Source organism: Pongo abelii, chromosome 5, assembly GCF_028885655.2.
Source record: "Pongo abelii isolate AG06213 chromosome 5, NHGRI_mPonAbe1-v2.0_pri, whole genome shotgun sequence".
Taxonomy (NCBI): domain Eukaryota; kingdom Metazoa; phylum Chordata; class Mammalia; order Primates; family Hominidae; genus Pongo; species Pongo abelii.
Window position 1 is genome coordinate 154,766,165 of NC_071990.2, and position 19,922 is coordinate 154,786,086.

Consider the following 19,922-nt stretch of genomic DNA (forward strand, 5'->3'; position numbering starts at 1 on the left):
CAGACAAGCAGAAGGAATCAGGGGAGGAGCCATGCAAAAGTCTCTAGATTTCATTCTGTAGGTAATGGGGAGGCACTGAATGCTTTCAGACTGTAGTGTGGCATCAGGAGTCTCATGTGAACACTTCGGCACCTGCATGGAAGAGAAGTGGAGCGAAATGACAGTGGAGGCAGGGAGGCTGCCACAACAGTCCAGGCAAGAGGATGATGGGAACTGGGAGAGCAGAAACAGAGAAACAGAACAGAGGTAAGGAGTCCTGAAGAGGTAGCCTGAGCCCTGGTTATGGACAGTTTACATATGGGTGTGACTGAGAAGGGGGTCAAGGTCGACTCCTGGGGACTGTGTAGAAGCCACCCTTTGGTAAGAGTATGAGAAGGAAAGGGGTTACTCATAGAGAAGACAGGAATGCACATGTCTCATTCTGATGCAGGCAGTTTCAATGGAGGCGGACGCCACTATGAGGTGGACAGGCAAGGAATCATAAAGGCCTTAGGACTTTACCTTAGACCTTAAAGGATGGTCGGGACTTAGAAAAGTGAAGGGAAGCATGCACAGCATTTCAGGCGGGAAACAGCTGAGCAAAGGCACACAGAAGTGGCAAAAGAGAAACCATTTTCTAGGGGTAAGTATATGGGATTTTGCAAGCAGGAGAGGGTAGAAGAAAAGGGATGAAGAGGCTGGCCTTTGAATGGTTTGGGGTTTACATTCAGGACTTTTTTTTTTCAGGAAGGGAGAATTCACTAAGATCACTGTTTTGTAAGGCAACTGGGTCCCCTGTTGATCAACAATCCTGGAGAGTAATGGTAGCCATCATAAACGTGCTGATGACATTACTTCATAGTGATTTTATATATATATATATATATAGACATGGAGTTTCCCTCTTGTTGCCCAAGCTGGAGTGCAATGGCACGATTTCAGCTCATTACAACCTCCACCTCCCGATTTCAAGCAATCCTCCTGCCTCAGCCTCCTGAGTAGCTGAGAATACAGGCACACCCAGCTAATTTTTTGTATTTTTAGTAGAAATGCGGTTTCACCATGTTAGCCAGGCTGGTCTTGAACTCCTGACCTCAGGTGATCTGCCCGCCTCGGCCTCCCAAAGTGCTGGGATTATAGGCGTCAGCCACTGTGCCCGGCCATATGTATAATTCTCTGTCATACTAGGATTCACAGAGTTCTACAGCCAGAGCTAGAACTCATTTCTCTTGATGTCATCTCTGGATTAAAATAATATTTTAGTAGTTTGGTATTCATAAACCGGGCGTGGCGACTCACACCTATAATCCCAGCACTTTGGGAGGCCGAAAAGGGTTGATCACCTGAGGTCAGAAGTTCAAGACCAGCCTGGTCAACATGGTGAAACCCCGTCTCTACTAAATATACAAAAATTAGCCGGGCATGGTCGTGGGTGCCTGTAATCCCAGCTACTCGGGAGGCTGAGGCAGGAGAATCACTTGAACCCGGGAGGTGGAGCTTGCAGTGAGACGAGATTGCGCCATTGCACTCCAGCCTGGGCAATAACAGCGAAACTTCGTCTCAAAAAAAAAGTAGTTTGGTATTCATAATCACTGGCACCATGTTCTCTCCAAACACCTAATATTGTAGTTATGTCTGAAATGTCAAAAACAAGTTTGATACAAATTTAACAATACTTTATTTAAATATTTTATTTCATCTGGGAGCCTTTAGCTGTTTTTATAAGTTAAACCAAATAAATTCTGTAATGAATGTTTTATGCTGTTTGTAAAAAAAAAAAATTCAAGTACAAAATCAACTTCTTGAAGCCTATATTATATTATTTATTATATTGGGGACTATGGTAATGAAATTTTAACTCCACCCAAACACACAACTTAAAAAAATTAATATTTAAAAGTCTCAGCTGTAGAAATATCACTTGCTCTGTTTCACCTTAATAGTTGCAAGTGTTGGTGGAGTACTTGCTATGTCTTCTCCACATCTATCATTTCAAAACAAATAAAACACCAACTGGTGCATTAGCTATCATTACATATTTTCCTGGAATACATTCAGATTCTTTTCTTTCATTTCCCCTTAGCAGCAATCAAATCCCTAACAGCTCTTGATAATTTCTCATTTCTTGCTTTAGTGCCCTTCTTGAAAACAAAACCATCCGTTATTGTGTATATGTCATTTAAAAAAATCACAGGTAAAAGGGGAGCTCAGATTGCTGCAAATGAGTGCTTTCAGGAAATAGTGCTTCTCCTATGATATGACTGGAAACCCTGAGTTCATGTCAGTTATGGGGCAATCTCCAAAATATCCATCCTCTCCCGTCCCCCAAAAAGTGCCACCTCCTTTTTTGTTATTTGAGGCTGCTTCTGCTCTTCATTCATTTCATTCCCATTCTGGCTGAGCACATTATACAGCCTCCGTACATAATTTTCCCAAAAGTTTAGACAAAATAAAATTGCTGCATTCCATCTTATCACCTAATATGCATCTGAGGAACATATTCCTTTAGGTTTTCTATCTCCATTAAATGTGATCTAAATTTTCTGGTGTACCTCAAAATTCTTCTGCTTCAGTTAATTATGTTCTAAATTCTCAGAAATGTACCTCAGAGCACTAGGAAACAAGTTTGGCAGGCAAATGGCAGAAATGGCACAGGGATGAAGATGAAACAGGCATTCATTCCTGGGAAATTCCTGGAGGGAAGTCAGATTTCCAGCCTGAGAAAAAATGAGCTCACTTCTCCCCCTTGTGCACAGAACTTCAGATGCTATGAGCCATGTATTTCCTTGAATGAGAGAAGGCAAGAGAGTGGAATCTCCTTCTTCTGACCTCTCATTCCAATATTTCTATACTGCAATTAATACATTTGTAGTAGTACAACATATTGGTTTGAAACAGACTGATGTCAGTTTTTAAAACAATTAAGATGTAGAAAATTCCCCTACATTCCAATCCGATACAGCCACTATGCCTCTGGTACCCCTTCACTTAGCCTTATATATTTGTACCTAATTAATGTATGAATGAAAGAGTGTGCATGTGTGTGTTTGTGTGTAGACAGACAGATCAATCTTTATAGCCTTGCTCTACAAAGGAGTCCAAATGGAGCTCTATGAGCCAATAAAAAAAACCTCAAAGACCAAGTATAGCCATCTCATGGGGGCAGGCATTTTCGTCTGTTTTGTTCCCTAGTCAGTCTGCATCTCTCAGAACAGTGCTAGCACATAGTGGGTGCTCAATAAGCATTTTTTTAAATCAAAATCACTTACTCCTCTTTCCCAGACTATTTCTATAAAAGCCAAATGCAATCAAACATTAGAAACAAGCAAATAAACAATAAAACAAAACAGGAAGTAAACGTAGTTTCTTACTCCATGGTTTGAAAAATTTGCAGCTAAACGCCATTTTTTTCATTTTTATTATTTCAACTTCAATTTCCTGTTTATCCCCTTCTTTTGAATGACAGTTCACTGTTCTGCCTTCAAATAAGAGATGAGTGTATATTAAAATCTACCTTATTTCACATTTGCATTCCAAAGGGTACTTTCCCAATGAGTTTATGAGGCAATTATTTTTCCTTTAAATGTTCATTTCCATTTTTTAAGAGTATCTTCTTACCTGGTCAATTACACACAGGCAACATTCACTAGATTGGACATCCTCTTGTGGAAAAATCTAACAAATTATAGTCAGGAAAGTCTTTGCTTACTTGTGTGTTTGTTTTAGCAGCCACACATTTGGTTAATGGACTAAGTAATACAGATAATATCATGATCAAACCTCCTCTTTCAGCATGGAAGGAAAATTAGATTGTATTTTAACCTGTCCTTTGCAAAGCTGTAAATACTTTTTGTCATTTCAGATGCTTCAAGTAAAGCCATTAGAAAAAAACCAATTTGTAACATTTGTCTCACAACATCTTTCTTCTAGTTAGGAGTTAAAATATTAGAGATAAGGAGATGAGGAAAAAAAGGACCCATGGACACAGAGAGTGTCAGGGTGCCATTTAAACTTATCATTCTATATGAGTCTAAAACCTTTTGCTTGTCCAGAACCTTTGGGAAATTCCACTATCTCTAAACTGCAAACTTGCCCCCTGGAGCCCTGAGGCAAAGCCCAGCATGGTGCCTGAATAATCAAAATTTCTTCCAAACATGAGGTCTAACCTAAAAAACATACAAATAGATAAACAAATGAATCCATAAAAATGATATACTGTTTCCTAATATTTGTTTTTACTTTGATATGGAAACATTTTAAATTTCTCAAGAATGAATAAAATTGATATTCTAGGAAATACCATGGTATTTTTCCTGACCCTTCTCCATTGATAATTTTGCTTTTCACAGCCAAGAAGCTCCATAAACCCAAAATCAGTGTCCAGAGAGTTTTGTTTGGTTCTACTACCCACCTCAGGCTGTTGTTAAGTTTCCTCTAGTTACTCTTCTCCTCTCCATAGTTCTTTTAAACAACCAGTCCACATTCAAAGAGATGTTTGGCTCACTTCCTAGTCTATCTCCAGTCTTTCCTTTCCTGGTTCTAGTTTCCTCTTCAATTCTGATGAGCTTCTCTCTACCAGCACCTCTGCTTTTACATTTGTATGTCAGCAAGTTGCTTTATATTTTAGGCAATTTTGATGGACTCTTTACTGCCAACACACACACACACACACACACACACACACACACACACACACAAAGACTTCAATATAATAAGGGTTTTGTTGTTAGCTACCAGGAAGGGTCATAAAAGGATGCATTGACTAATGACTTTTAGAAAAAACCTTGCGACATTATTAATGCAATAATCGCACAGATAGTCTCCAAAGTTTAAATGGGCACTATATTAGTCTGTTTTCACACTGCTATAAAGAAATACCTGGTGGCTGGCAAGATGGCCAAATAGGAACAGCTCCAGTCTGCAGGTAACAGTGAGATCAACGCAGAAGGCAGGTGATTTCTGCATTTCCAACTGAGGTACCCAGCTCATCTCATTGGGACTGCTTAGACAGTGGCTGCAGCCCATAGAGGGCGAGCCGAAGCAGGATAGGGCGTTGTCTCACCAGGGAAGTGCAAGGGGTTGGGGAACTCCCTCCCCTAGCCAAGGGAAACCATGAGGAAATGTACTGTGAGTAATGGTGCACTCCGGCCCAGGTACTACACTTTTCCCACAGTCTTCGCAACCCACAGACCAGGAGATTCCCTCAGGTGCCTACACCACCAGGGCCCTGGGTTTCAAGCACAAAACTGGGCAACCATTTGGGCAGACACCAAGCTAGCTGCAGGAGTTTTTTTTTCATACCCCAGTGGTGCCTGGAATGCCAGTGAGACAGAACTGTTCACTCCCCTGGAAAGGGGGCTGAAGCCAGGGAGCCAAGTGGTCTAGCTCAGCGGATCCCACCCCCACAGAGCCCAGCAAGCTAAGCTCCACTGGCTTGAAATTCTTGCTGCCAGCACAGCAGTCTGAACTTGACCTGGGATGCTCGAGCTTGGTGGGGAGAGGGGCGTCTGCCATTGCTGAGGCTTGAGTAGGCAGTTTTCCCCTCACAGTGTAAACAAAGCCGCCAGGAAGTTTAAACTGGACTGACCCCACCACAGCTCTGCAAGGCCACTGTAGCCAGACTGCCTCTCTAGATTCCTCCACTCTGGGCAGGGCATCTCTGAAAGAAAGGCAGCAGCCCCAGTCAGGGGCTTATAGATAAAGCTCCCATGTCCCTGGGACAGAGCACCTGGGGGAAGGGGCGGCTGTGGGTGCAGCTTCAGCAGATTTAAATGTTCCTGCCTGCCGGCTCTGAAGAGAGCAGTGGATCTTCCAGCACAGCACTTGAGCTCTGCTAAGGGACAGACTGCCTCCTCAAGTGGGTCCCTGACCCCCATGCCTCCTGACTGGGAGACCCCTCCCAGCAGGGGTCGACAGACACCTCATACAGGAGAGCTCTGGCTGGCATCTGGTGGGTGCCCCTCTGGGACAAAGCTTCCAGAGGAAGGAACAGGCAGCAATCTTTGCTGTTCTGCAGCCTCCACTAGTGATACCCAGGCAAACAGGGTCTGGAGTGGACCTCCAGTAAACTCCAGCATACCTGCAGCAGGGGGGCCTGACTGCTAGAAGCAAAACTAGCAAACAGAAAGGAATAGCATCAACATCAACAAAAAGGACATCCACACAAACCCCATCCGAAGGTCACCAACATCAAAGACCAAAGGTAGATAAATCCATAAAGATGAGGAAAAGCCAGCGCAAAAAGGCTGAAAATTCCAAAAACCAGAAAGCCTCTTCTCCTCCAAAGGATCACAACTCCTCACCAGCAAGGGAACAAAACCAGATGGAGAATGAGTTTGAAGAATTGACAGAAGTAGGCTTCAGAAGGTGGGTAATAACAAACTCCTCTGAGCTAAAGAAGCATGTTCTAACCCAATGTAAGAACCTTGAAAAAAGGTTAGAGGAATTGCTAACTAGAATAACCAGTTTAGAGAAGAACGTAAGTGACCTGATGGCACTGAAAAACAACATGAGAACATTGTGAAGCATACACAAGCATCAATAGCCATATTGATCAAGCAAAGAAAGGATATAAGAGATTGAAGATCAATTTAATGAAATAAAACCTGAAGACAAGATTAGAGAAAAAAGAATGAAAAGGAATGAACAAAGCCTCCAAGAAATATGGGACTATGGAAAAGACCAAATCTACGTTTGATTGGTGTACCTGAAAGCGACGGGGAGAATAGAACCAAGTTGGAAAACACCGTTCAGGATATTATCCAGGAGAACTTCCCCAACCTATCAAGACAAGCCAACATTCCAATTCAGGAAATACAGAGAACACCACAAAGATACTCCTCGAGAAGAGCAACCCCAAGACACCTGATCGTCAGATTCACCAAGGTTGAAATGAAGGAAAAAATGTTAAGGGCAGCCAGAGAAAAAGGTCAGGTTACCCACAAAGGGAAGCCCATCAGACTAACAGCGGATGTCTCTGCAGAAACCCTACAAGCCAGAAGAGAGTGAGTGCCAATATTCAACATTCTTAAATAAAGCAATTTTCAACCCAGAATTTCATATCCAGCAAAGCTAAGCTTCATAAGCAAAGGAGAAATGAAATCCTTTACAGACAAGCAAATGCTGAGAGATTTTGTCACCACCAGACCTGCCTTACAAGAGCCCCTGAAGGAAGCACTAAATATGGAAAGGAAAAACCAGTACCAGCCACTGCAAAACATACCAAATTGTAAAGCCCATCAACACTATGAAGAAACTGTATCAACTAATGGGCAAAATAACCAGCTAGTATCATAATGACAGAATCAAATTCACATATATCAATATTAATCTTAAATGTAAATGGGCTAAATGCTCCAATTAGAAGACACAGACTGGTAAATTGGATGAAGAGTCAAGACCCAACAGTGTGCTGTATCCAGGAGACCCATCTCATGTGCAAAGACACACATAAGCTGAAAATAAAGGAATGGAAGAATATTTACCAAGCAAAGGGAAAGAAAAAAAAGAGCAGGGGTGGCCATCCTAGTCTCTGATAAAACAGACTTTAAACCAACAAAGATCAAAAAAGACAAAGAAGGGCATTACATAATGGTAAAGGGATCAATGCAGCAAGAAGAGCTAACTATCCTAAATATATATGCACCCAATACAGGAGCACCCAGATTGATAAAGTAAGTTATTAGAGGCCTATTAGGGACTTATACTCCCACACAATAATAGTGGGAGACTTTAACACCCCACTGTCAATATTAGACAGATCAACAAAACAGAAAATTAACAAGGATATTCAGGACTTGAACTCAGCTCTGGATCAAGAGGACCTAATAGACATCTACAGAACTCTCCACCTCAAATCAACAGAATATATATTCTTCTCAGCACCACATTGCATTTATTCTAAAATTGACCACATAATTGGAAGTAAAACACTCCTCAGCAAATGCAAAAGAATGGAAATCATAACAAACAGTCTCTAGACCACAGTCCAATCAAATTAGAACTCAGGATTAAGAAACTCACTCCAAACCACTCAACTACATGGAAACTGAACAACCTGCTCCTGAATGACTACTGGGTAAATAATAAAATTAAGGCAGAAATAAATAAGTTCTTTGAAATCAGTGAGAACAAAGACAGAAAGTACCAGAATCTCTGAGACACGGGTAAAGCAGTGTTTAGAGGGAAATTTATAGCACTAAAATGCCCACAAGAGAAAGCAGGAAAGATCTAAAATCAAAACCCTAACATTATAATAAAAATAACTAGAGAAGAAAGAGCAAACAAATTCAAAAGCTAGCAAAAGATAAGAAAGAACTAAGATCAGAGCAAAACTGAAGGAGAGAGAGACATGAAAACCCCTTCAAAAAAATCAATGAATCCAGGAACCGGTTTTTTAAAAAGATTAGCAAAATAGACTGCTAGCCAGATTAATCAAGAAGGAGAGAGGGAAGAATCAAATAGACACAATACAAAATGATTAAGGGGATATCACCACTGATCCCACAGAAATACAAACTACATCAGAGAATACTATAAACACCTCTACACAAATAAGCTAGAAAACGTAGAAGAAATGGATAAATTCCTGGACACATATACCCTCCCAAGACTAAACCAGACAGAAGTCTCATCCCAGAATAGACCAATAATAAGTTCTGAAATTGAGGCAGTAATTAATAGCCTACCAACCAAGAAAAGCCCAGGACCAGATGGATTCACAGCTGAATGCTACCAGAGATACAAAGACGAGCTGGTATCATTCCTTCCAAAACTATTCCAAACCATAGAAAAAGAGGGAATCTTCCCTAACTCATTCTATGAGGCTGGCATCATCCTGATACCAAAACCTGGCAGAGACACAACATAAAGAAAATTTCAGGCCAATATCCCTGATGAACATCGATGCGAAAATCCTCAATAAGATACTGGCAAACTGAATCCAGCAGCACATCAACAAGCTTATCCACCATGATCAAGACAGCTTCATCCCTGGGATGCAAGGCTAGTTCAACATATGGAAATCAATAAATGTAATCTATCACGTAAACAGAACCAATGACAAAAAACACATGAATATCTCAATTGATGCAGAAAAGGCCTTCAATAAAATTCAACACCCCTTCATGCTAAAAACTCTCAATTAACTAGGTATTGATGGAATGTATCTCAAAATAATAAGAGCTGTTTATGACAAACCTACAGCCAATATCATACTGAATGGGCAAAAGCTGGAAGCATTCCCTTTGAAAACTGGCACAAGACAAGGATGCCCTCTCTCACCACTCCTATTCAACATAGAATTGGAAGTTCTGGCCAGGGCAACCAGGCAAGAGAAAAAAAATAAAGGATATTTATATAGGGAGAGAGGAAGTCAAATTGTCTCTGTTTGCAGATAACGTGATTGTATATTTAGAAAACCCCATCATCTCAGCCCAATATCTCCTTAAGCTGATAAACAACTTCAGCAAAGTCTCAGGATACAAAATCAATGTGCAAAAATCACAAGCATTCCTATATACCAATAATAGACAAACAGAAAGCCAAATCATGAGTGTACTCCCATTCACAATTGCTACAAGGAGAATAAAATAACTAGGAATGCAACTTACAAGGGATGTGAAGGACCTCTTCAAGGAGAACTACAAACCACTGCTCAAGGAAATAAGAGAGGACACAAACAAATGGTAAAACATTCCATGCTCATGGATAGGAAAAATCAATATTGTGAAAACAGCCATACTGCCCAAAGTAGTTTATAGATTCAATGCTATCCCCATCAAGCTACCATTGACTTTCTTCACAGAATTAGGAAAAACTACTTTAAATTTCATATGGGACCAAAAAAGAGCCCGTATAGCCAAGACAATCCTAAGCAAAAAGAACAAAGCTGGAGGCATCATACTACCTGTCTTCAAACTATACTACAAGGCTACAGTAACAAAAACAGCATTGTACTGCTACCAAAACAGATATATAGAGCAATGGAACAGAACAGAGGCCTCAGAAATAACGCCACATCTACAACCATCTGATCTTTGACAAACCTGAGAAAAACAAGCAATGGGGAAAGGATTCCCTGTTTAATAAATGGTGTTGGGAAAACTGGCTAGCCATATGCAGAAAACTGAAACTGGACACCTTCCTTATACCTTATACAAAAATTAACCAAAGATAGATTAAAGACTTAAACATAAAACCTAAATCTGTAGAAACCCTAGAAGAAAACCTAGGCAATACCATTCAGGACATAGGCATGGGCAAAAACTTCATGAGTAAAACACCAAAAGCAATGGCAATGAAAGCCAAAATTGACAAATGGGATCTAATTAAACTAAACAGCTTCTGCACAGCAAAAAAAACTATCATCAGAGTGAACAGGCAACCTACAGAATGCGGGAAAATGTTTACAATCTGTCTGTCTGACAAAGGGCTAATATCCAGAATCTACAAGGAACTTAAACAAATTTACAAGAAAAAAGCAAACAACCCCATCAAAAAGTGGGTGAAGGATATGAACAGACACTTCTCAAAAGAAGACATTTACGCAGCCAACAAACACATGAAAAAAAGCTCATCATCACTGGTCATTAGAGAAATGCAAATCAAAACCACAAGGAGATACCATTTCACACCAGTTAGAATGGTGATCATTAAAAAGTCAGGAAACAACAGATGCTGGAGAGGATGTGGAGAAATAGGAACGCTTTTACACTGTTGGTGGGGGTGTAAATTAGTTCAACCATTGTGGAAGACAGTGTGGCCAATTCCTCAAGGAACTAGGACCAGAAATACCATTTGACACAGCAATCCCATTACTGGGTATATACCGAAAGGAGTATAAATCATTTTACTATAAAGACATATGCACATGTATGTTTACTGCAGCACTTTCCACAATAGCAAAGACTTGGAACCAACCCAAATGCCCATGAATGGCAGACTGGATAAAGAAAATGTGGCACATATACACCATTGAATACTAAGCCACCATAAAAAAGGATGAGTTCATGTCCTTTGCAGGGACATGGATGAAGCTAGAAACCATCATTCTCAGCAAACTAACACAGGAACAGAAAACCAAACACCACATGTTCTCACTCATAAGTGGGAGGTGAACAATGAGAACACATGGACACAGGAAGTGGAACATCACACACCAAGGCCTGTCAGGAGGTGGGGGACTAGGGGAGGGATAGCATTAGGAGAAATACCTAATGTAGATAATGGGTTGATGGGTGCCACAAACCACCATGGCACGTGTATATCTATGTAACAAACCTGCACGTTCTGCACATGTATCCCAGAACTTAAAGTATAATAATTTAAAAAAAGAAAAAAATATAAATACCCGAGACTGGGTAATTTATAAAGGAAAGGGATTTAATTGACTCACAGTTCTACATGGCTGGGGAGGCCTCAAGAAACTTACAATCATGGCGGAAGGTGAAGGGCAAGCAAGCTTGGACTTTCTCACATGGCGGCAGGAGACAGAAGAATGAGAGTGAAAGGGGAAAAGTCTCTTATAAAACCATTAGATCTTGTGAGACCTCATTCACTATCATGAAAACAGCATGGGGAAAACCGCCCCCATGATCAAATTACCTCCCACCAGGTCTCTCCCTAGACACGTGGGGATGATGGGAATTACAAATCAAGATGAAATTTGGGTGGGGACACAAAGCCTAACCATATCAGGCACTATCAAACAATCTCATCCAATATGAGAGGGAAAGGGGTTTGCCATGATATAGGACTCTTTGTACTCTTCCCACTTAGGCTCCACCCCTTATAATCATGATCAATTCATATTAGTACCATTAATATTAGTACTCCTGCACCTTGTGAGAGGACAGAAAAGTATACAGAGAATATGTGCTCTTCCTCCAAACCCCAATGTTCTTGATATTCTCAGGACAAAATTATGTCCTTATCATAATTATCATCTTCTTCTCAGCTAACATTTTAGGAAGCATTTACTCCATGCCCAATAGTACCATCCTATTTATTATCACATCAGTACTGAGTTGAGTTCTTTCCCTTTCCTAAAACATTCATTCCTTCAACATATCAGTCACTGGCACTGCTTGGTGTACTAGGTTACATTCTAGTTTCTGGAATGAGGGAGACTAATAATAAATACAATAATTTGACAGAGCAGTAAATACTGTTAAATAAAATGGATTATTGTTAGAGAGTGGGAGATATGAGGAGGGATGAAGAAGGGACCACATTAGGAAGACAGTTCTTAGAGTCTCTTTGAAGTGGTGACATTTGAATGGAAACTTGAATGAGAAAGACTGGGGGACAGCTTGTTAGGCAGAGGGAGTGGCAAGTGCCAAGGAAAGGAGGTTGCAGGGCACTTGGTGTTGTCTCTCCTCATGTTCATGGAACTATCCTTGCATCTCCTCTCTTGGATGTCCTCTTCCCTAATGCTCTCTTATGCTGATTTTTCACACCCAGGAGTATTCAGATGCCCATCTGGTCTATGCCCACAAGAAATATTGCTGCCTTATTGGCTTTTACCAACCTCATCTTAATATTGCACACTTGACCTTCAAGGCCTTAAAGAAACAGCAATTTAAAGCAAACCTGCATCTTCAGCAGAACCACTGTTCATCACATTGTCTAACATGTCACTGTCTCTTATCTAAGAATGCACGGGATATACTCTTCATAGAATTTAGTGCCAGGAAACAAAAATTCTTCTGAAGATCTGTTTTCCTTCATTAACCAATGAATTATAGGTAATCTTTCCTGTTATCCTTTTATTTTGGCTGCCAGGAACCACATAGCTAAAAGGTAGTGCTCCTATTACAATAACGATCTTACCCAGGTTTTGTGGTACATTCACTATTTCCCCCATTTATTTCTCTTGGTGGTTTCTTATCTTTATTTTGTTTTATTTTTACTGCCTTGTGTGAAAGTGCTTTTATTTAAGCTGCCCCAAACTTTTTGGAAATAGACGATGTATAAATCATTAACCACAAGTGCTTTCTAAACAATCACAAGTAACTTCCTCATTGCAAAATCTGATGTGTCATCCTGGTCTTGATCTTACCCATCCTTTCTGCCACATGACATAACTCAGCTGATCTTCTTTCTTAAACTTTTTCTAATCTTTGGTGTAGGATTATTATACATATGAATAAAACTGGTAAAAATCTCCACATCCTCAGTTTTATGGCATATTACAGTGTCTTCATTCTCTTTATAACACATTTTTATTCTATCTTATGTATGAATGTGTACATATATGAATATATGCATGTATACATGTATGTATGCATGTGTATATATTTCGTTTCCTTCTTTTTCCACATGGCCATTCATGCAGATATGCTCCAGGATTCTATTGTAAGCTCACCTGCTCTCTGCTGTCTTTCCTTTGACACTTTTCTACTATTGTTACCTGGATGTAAAAGACTTTCAAGTTTTATTTCTAGCTCTAGTCATTCTCTTGGGTTTGCAGTCCAAATTCTCCGGTACCATCTGGACCTCAGGGTTAGAATGAGGTCTTATAGTTCATTCACCCTCCCAGTCATTGAATTTCCTCCATGACATCTCTGCCAAGTATTTGTCTACCCTACACTTTTTCAGTGACATTAAACTTGCTACCTTTCAAGGCTGCTTACCTAACCAGCTGGCTATGACTCTTAAAAGTTATTTCAAGCCAGGCGCAGTGGCTCATGCCTGTAATCCCAGCACTTTGGGAGGCTGAGGCGGGTGGATCGCCTGAGGTCGGAGTTTGAGACAAGCCTGACCAACGCGGTGAAACCCTGTCTCTACTAAAAATACAAAAAAAATTAGCTGGGTGTGGTGGTGGGCACCTGTAATCCCAGCTACTCTGGAGGCTGGGGCAGGAGAATTGCTTGAACCCGGGAGGCGGAGGTTGCAGTGAGCCTAGATCATGCTCCAGCCTGGGCGACAAGAGCAAGACTCCATCTCAAAAAAAAAAAAAAAAAAAAAAGGTTATTTCCAATAGGATGGCAACAAGTCTATGATACGTGTCCACTGATTCTAATGCTATTCCTAAGGTAACAATAAGAGCTAAGACACATTGAATATGAAATGTGTTCCAGGGGCACTGCACATATTATCTCTCCACAACTCTGCAAGGTGGTTTTATTATTTTCATCATATCATTGGGACAATTTAGAATGTATAATCTTTTCCCACGGCTTTTCTCCAAATGGTGAAACACACATATCTTCCAGGGAAACCACTGTCTTCCAGGTTAAGAAAGTAGAAATTCCTCCAACCATGTCTCACACAAATTATTTTGTTTTGTAAGTGAATTTCACCACCTATATTCTTGACCTCTAACCATGGTGTCAAAAATAAGTTCAAAATAACATTGCAATTGTGACTTGGATATGCAGAATAGAACACAACGATTGCCAACTTCATTCTGGACGCTATATGGCTCTACTGACATAGCCTAGGATCATACTTGTTACTTCCTACTTAATCAACTAATACCCCTGAGGCTTTCTAATCAATGGCGTGCTAAACATCTGCGAGAATTCTGATGGCTATGTCAAACTATTCCCCATACTGAAAATTTATTTCCTCACTAACCTCTTCATCAGTTTGACTTGTCCATGTCTTATGACATCTTTATTTCCCAGACTCATAAGCTAAAATGCTCCCTGACAGCTTTATAGCTCCTCTTACATCTTCTAGATCTTTTTGTTCACCAAGTCTTGAAGGCTCTGACTCAAACATTTTCTCACATCATCATCTTCCCATGGACCCTGCCCTTTGCTGTTACTCAGTTTAGGACTCTTCTTCTCTCACCTGGACAGCTGAAATTGTGTTCCTACTTCCCTTGACCTCCCCCCTGCATGGACTGATGAAGCGCCTGTCCCACAGCACAGCTCCCACCTGGTAATCCTCTGCTTAGAGAGCTTCAGGAGCACTCTGCCTAGAAAGGAAAATTCCACCTTTTTACTCTGATATTAACAGCTGCCAGTATATGTCTTCTTTTTTAGCCTTATCATCTAGTGATTTCCGGCGAGTACTGTACGCTTTTGACATATTGTGCACAAAATTGTTTTAATTTTCCTAATTCTGCATCTATCTTTATTTACATTGTTTTTGAGCCTGGACACCTTTCTTTGTCTGTCAAAATTCTATCTTTCAATAATCTGAGAAAATGTCACAACCTCTATGACACTTTTGCCAGATCCTGGTCTAGCCATTTAAAATTAATCTCACACTGCTGAGTTCTCACAGCATTTTAGTTCTCTCCTAGAATATAATAATAACAGAAATTTACATATAGGTCTTATCTCTTTATTCTTTAGGCTCCCTCAGACTTGGTTATTTTTTTTTTTAATTTTGCTATTCTTTGGTACAGAGTAAGGATTGAATTACACAGCACATTAATTAAGAAAAAGGAGGCAGGAAACAGAAGAGGTAAAACTGATGAATAGCAGAAACTGAAGAAAACTTGGAAATCTAATGCAAACACTTGGAAATTCAGATCCACACAGGCTGTATTTACCAATGCACCAAAAGACTTTTCTCTCTTTCCTTTGCCTCTCTCTAACATAACATTTTAGACTGTATCCTCCGAACTCTACTTTCAGGAACATAACCTCTTTTTTTTTCCCTAAAATCTAACCAGACTAGAACTCTCTTGGGGCTAACAGTCAGAGGCCAGCACACCAAGTGCCAAAGTTGATTTTGGTTGCAATCAGCCACCTCACTGAGTAACTACATTCAGTGATCCTACTAAGCCATAAATTCACATTCTCTTAAAAATAATCTCAGTGGCAATGAGCAGACAAGCTTTTCCAAGCTCACTTGTTACTCCCCCAAAGTCTTAATAAATATTTTAGATATTAAGTCATCGCAATGTCCTGTTGCTCGATTAAAAAAAAAAAAGCTTATCATACACATTTATTCATTGCTGGTATTTTGAAACAAGACATAAAGGTCTTTACATCACAAAGATAAAATTGATTTTATATAAGATGTACTTAAAATAGTCGCATTTAGAAAGAAAACTTGGGAATAGATTCTTTATCAATGTGACTGAATTTCAGTATCACCTACGAGAATTTTAAACTATTTAACATAACCTATGTTAGGTCAAGAAAAGTGCTTCACATTTTTTCCTTCCTGGAATTAACATTTGTTTAATGGAATTCTACCTTATGAAACCCCACTTGCATTACTCAGATGTTCAGTCAATGAAATTACTGAATTAATGGGAAAAAATTACCTTCTTAAGATTAGGTCACATGAATTCACAAAACTGGAAGTGGTTACATAACATAGCAGAGTTACATAATAACGTATTGAATGATATTATACTTTAAGATATAATGAGTTTTTAACTAATAGTCTTGTTTTCTGAGCCCAGCCTTCCTGCTTTTTACTTGACTCTCCTTCTCATCTCATTTGTGCCTCCCCCTCTATTCTCAAGTATGTATCCTTTCTTCCTGAATATTTGGCTATGATTACACAGGCATCATGTCAGTTGTTTCCCATAAATAAAAGGGGAAACACACATACATGCATATACTGACACACAAAATCATCTTTTCAAAATATTACATTTTGGAGACAATTCCAGTGTGGGAAGCATTTCTCTATTGCTTGGTTTTGAGTATTTAAAATGATAAATAAATGTAACTTTCAACTAAATCCATCATTTATATAAACATAGGTGGGTCATTAGACATTGAATTTACTAAAAGTAATTTAGTTTAAAATGTTTCTTCATCAGTGAAAATTGAAGTTACTGGACTTGAGTAGATGAAGAAAATATGGACTCCAATAGCTTGAGTCAAAATTGCCAATATTATTTACTCATAAACTAGCATAGAAATTACAATCAGGGAAGTTTATTCCTGACTACCGGAAGAAAATAAGACAGTAGGGTTTTTTGTTTGTTTGTTTTTTCCTGGCAGATAGAACACCTGAGCTCTTGATATGTTTTAAATTTCAGGCAACAAAATTATGTAAATATCCTAAAATTACATAAAATATGAGTAAACACCTATTTTTCTATGAACTATTAGAAGTACGAAAAGCAAAGATACTCCTTTCTCCTCAATTTATCTATTTAAAAATACTAATAACAATAATAATCATTAAGAGAGAATGGGGAAAATCAAATGTCCAGCCTCACCCAAACAGTAGGTAGGGAAAATGCTAGTATTCCAATTCACAATGAAGCCTTTTACTCCAATCTACATTGGAGTACATTGGAGTAAATTGGAGTATGTAATACTCCAATGTACACTGGAGTAAATTGGAGTATTAAATACTCCAATTCACAATACGGCATTCAGTTAATCATAATAGTTTGTAAATTATATAGGTCATTGTATTGCTTTATAGCATGTCTATGCCTTAGTGCCCTAATGAAAGATACTAATTTTGCTTTGCTTTTCTCTAGTGAATTTTGATCGTACTAAACTCATAGGTCACAGGTAAATTACTGTATGGTAGTGCTGAGTAGAAATAAATTGAGAAAGAAATAGGTTCAAATCTTACATTAGCATATATTTTTACTTATTAAGAGCCCGGTCAAAGATTTAATGACAAGAATGTTAAATGTAGTGGCTGACAGGAGTGCTGAGCTTACCTTCAAGTTTATTCATTCCTAATGTCAATGTCCTTCATTCCCATACTTAGATATATTAACTGTATATTCATCACATATTTCTAGAAAGGGTTTGAAGTCTTCACTCTGATCTTATAAATCATATAAAATCTTTCCAGATAGGAGCAAATCTAACTGCTAGATTTAGAAATTGCCCTAGTGATTTTAACAAGTTGATATTGAAGATGGTTTTCTTTCTCAAAATTAAATGTATTTATTTCTCATCCAAACTGAGGATTCTGGGTTTTTGGTCAAGGTACTATATTATAAACAGATTGTAATCAAAGATGGAACTGCAGCAGTATCAGGAAAAAATTCTAAAATATTGCTAGTGCATGGGAAATGTGGACCCTGAAGAAGGGCAGGGATCTCACTCTCCTTCCCCCTTTGTTTGCCCCCTACACCAGCATTTTAGAGTATCTTACATTACAATAATTACGCAGGGTAGCCTACAAGTGAGAGGGGAAAAGGCGTAGTACAGATGTATGTACACATTTTCTTTATTTCAATGAGAAGGAATTGGGTGTTGAGGTCGGTTCACAAAGAGGGTTAAGCCTCCAGTCTGTTGTTGTTTTGATATTATGGTGGAGGTTGTTAAATCATCCACCAACAGAGCCACTTCCTGCTTTTCTTCCCCTTGTATCTGAGTCTCTGCTTAGCAGCTTGCTTGAACATTAGTGGTAGAGGCTCCTAAATTTTGAGATCAAATGGTCTATTGCTAAACCCTAAGGAAATCATGCCTATTACTGCCATGTTGTATTTAGCTATGACTTCAAAGCTTAGAATGACCAGTACTCACCAGATAAAAGAAAAATAAGTTGAAGAAGCTTATATGTGAACTCCTTGTGGAAGCGGGCCACGTTTAATTAATATTTGTATCCAAAAATATCACAGAGCCTAACACATAGTAGGTGCTCAAATATGTTTATAAGCAGGTTGGTGAAACAAACTAGTCAGGAAAGGATAACACAGGAAACACATGGAGAACAACCTAAACATTAATAAGGACCAATTAGTTAAGACAAATACTGGCACGAAATTAAAACCCCTTCAAGCACTTATTGTTTACATGATGTTTCTTGCATCTATTTTGATTTATTAAGTCTAGTACAATACCTAACACTTTCATACTGAGTACCAATATATGAAGGATTTTATAGACATAATTTCTTTTAATCCTTTAACATTTTTAAATTGTCTTCAGTTTTACAGATAATGATACTAAGGCTCAAAGACATGAAGGCTAAATCCCTGGTTATTCGAATCTAAAACCTGGGCTCTTTCCACCAAATTACATTCTCTGCTTTTAAAGTCTCCTTCTTTTAAGTGCAATTTTCCATAAGCTTTTTTACCTCATATGAATTAAATCATATGGATTGCTGTGTTTCAAATAGCAAACTTTCAAATATTTGTTGAGTTTGATTAATTAAATCCTGAAAAAATAGGAGAGTTTAGGGTAATAGGACATGGACATAGGGTGGTCTACCAAGAGCCAAAATTGACTCATAAAATCTGTAGATTACATGACTTATCATAAATACACCAAAAAAACAGGCTCCCACCTTTCATAGAGACTGGAAAATAGAGAAAGTAACAACTTTCGCAAGAGATTTCACTGGATTTAACTCACTATATTATTGGGAAGATTCAAGATAATTTTTCAAATGAAATAAACACTCACCTGCTCCTTCCATTTATGTCATAATTTCCCCCAGGTTGTGTCTGTTTTACTGTAATGCCATGACTCTTGAATTATAACCTGTGTATTTCAACAGCCAATCAGCAGTACTGTACTGTGAAAAGCCTGTGACCCAAGATAAGGAGGTAAATATTTGCTTTGTGAACCACAATCATTGATTACAATAGAATTATATTTACTGACAGGGAATTTTTAAAAATCTCACATACAAAGCTTAAGAAATTCAGCTATTTTAGATATTTATTACTCATGCTAGAATACTAAGTATAAAATACTTCTATAATTTCATGAAAAAGCCTGCACATCTAATAAATAGTAGAGTAAAAATTCAAATCCATTTCTATTTGAGATAGATTTTATTTTCCACCATAGGTCATTGCTTCTTCTATAGGGACCTCCTATCATTATAAATTCTGAATTACTCAGGTTTTACTGTATTTGATAAACTGGTACCACTGATGATTATAAAATTTTACACTTTCAGCTGGGCGCAGTGGCTCACGCCTGTAATCCAGCACTTTGGGAGGCTGAGGCGGGTGGATTGCTTGAGCCCAGGAGTTGAAGACAAGCAAAACCCCGACTCTACAAATAATATAAAAATTAGCTAGGCGTCGTGGTACACAC

The 19,922-nt window shown here is 38.9% G+C and overlaps 1 protein-coding gene across 2 annotated transcripts in view; it reads right to left on the minus strand.

Moving 5' to 3' along the window:
• Window positions 1–19,922, minus strand: part of RGS17 (regulator of G protein signaling 17) — a 130,657-nt gene that overhangs the window by 105,174 nt on the left and 5,561 nt on the right. Inside the window, exon 2 of one of the 2 annotated variants that reach the window (XM_009242383.4) lies at window positions 19,281–19,403. The exons of the other annotated variant lie outside the window; for it this stretch is intronic. The gene's annotated coding sequence lies outside the window, so the exon portion shown is untranslated. The remainder of the gene's footprint in view (window positions 1–19,280; window positions 19,404–19,922) is intronic. 2 annotated transcript variants of the gene reach the window in all.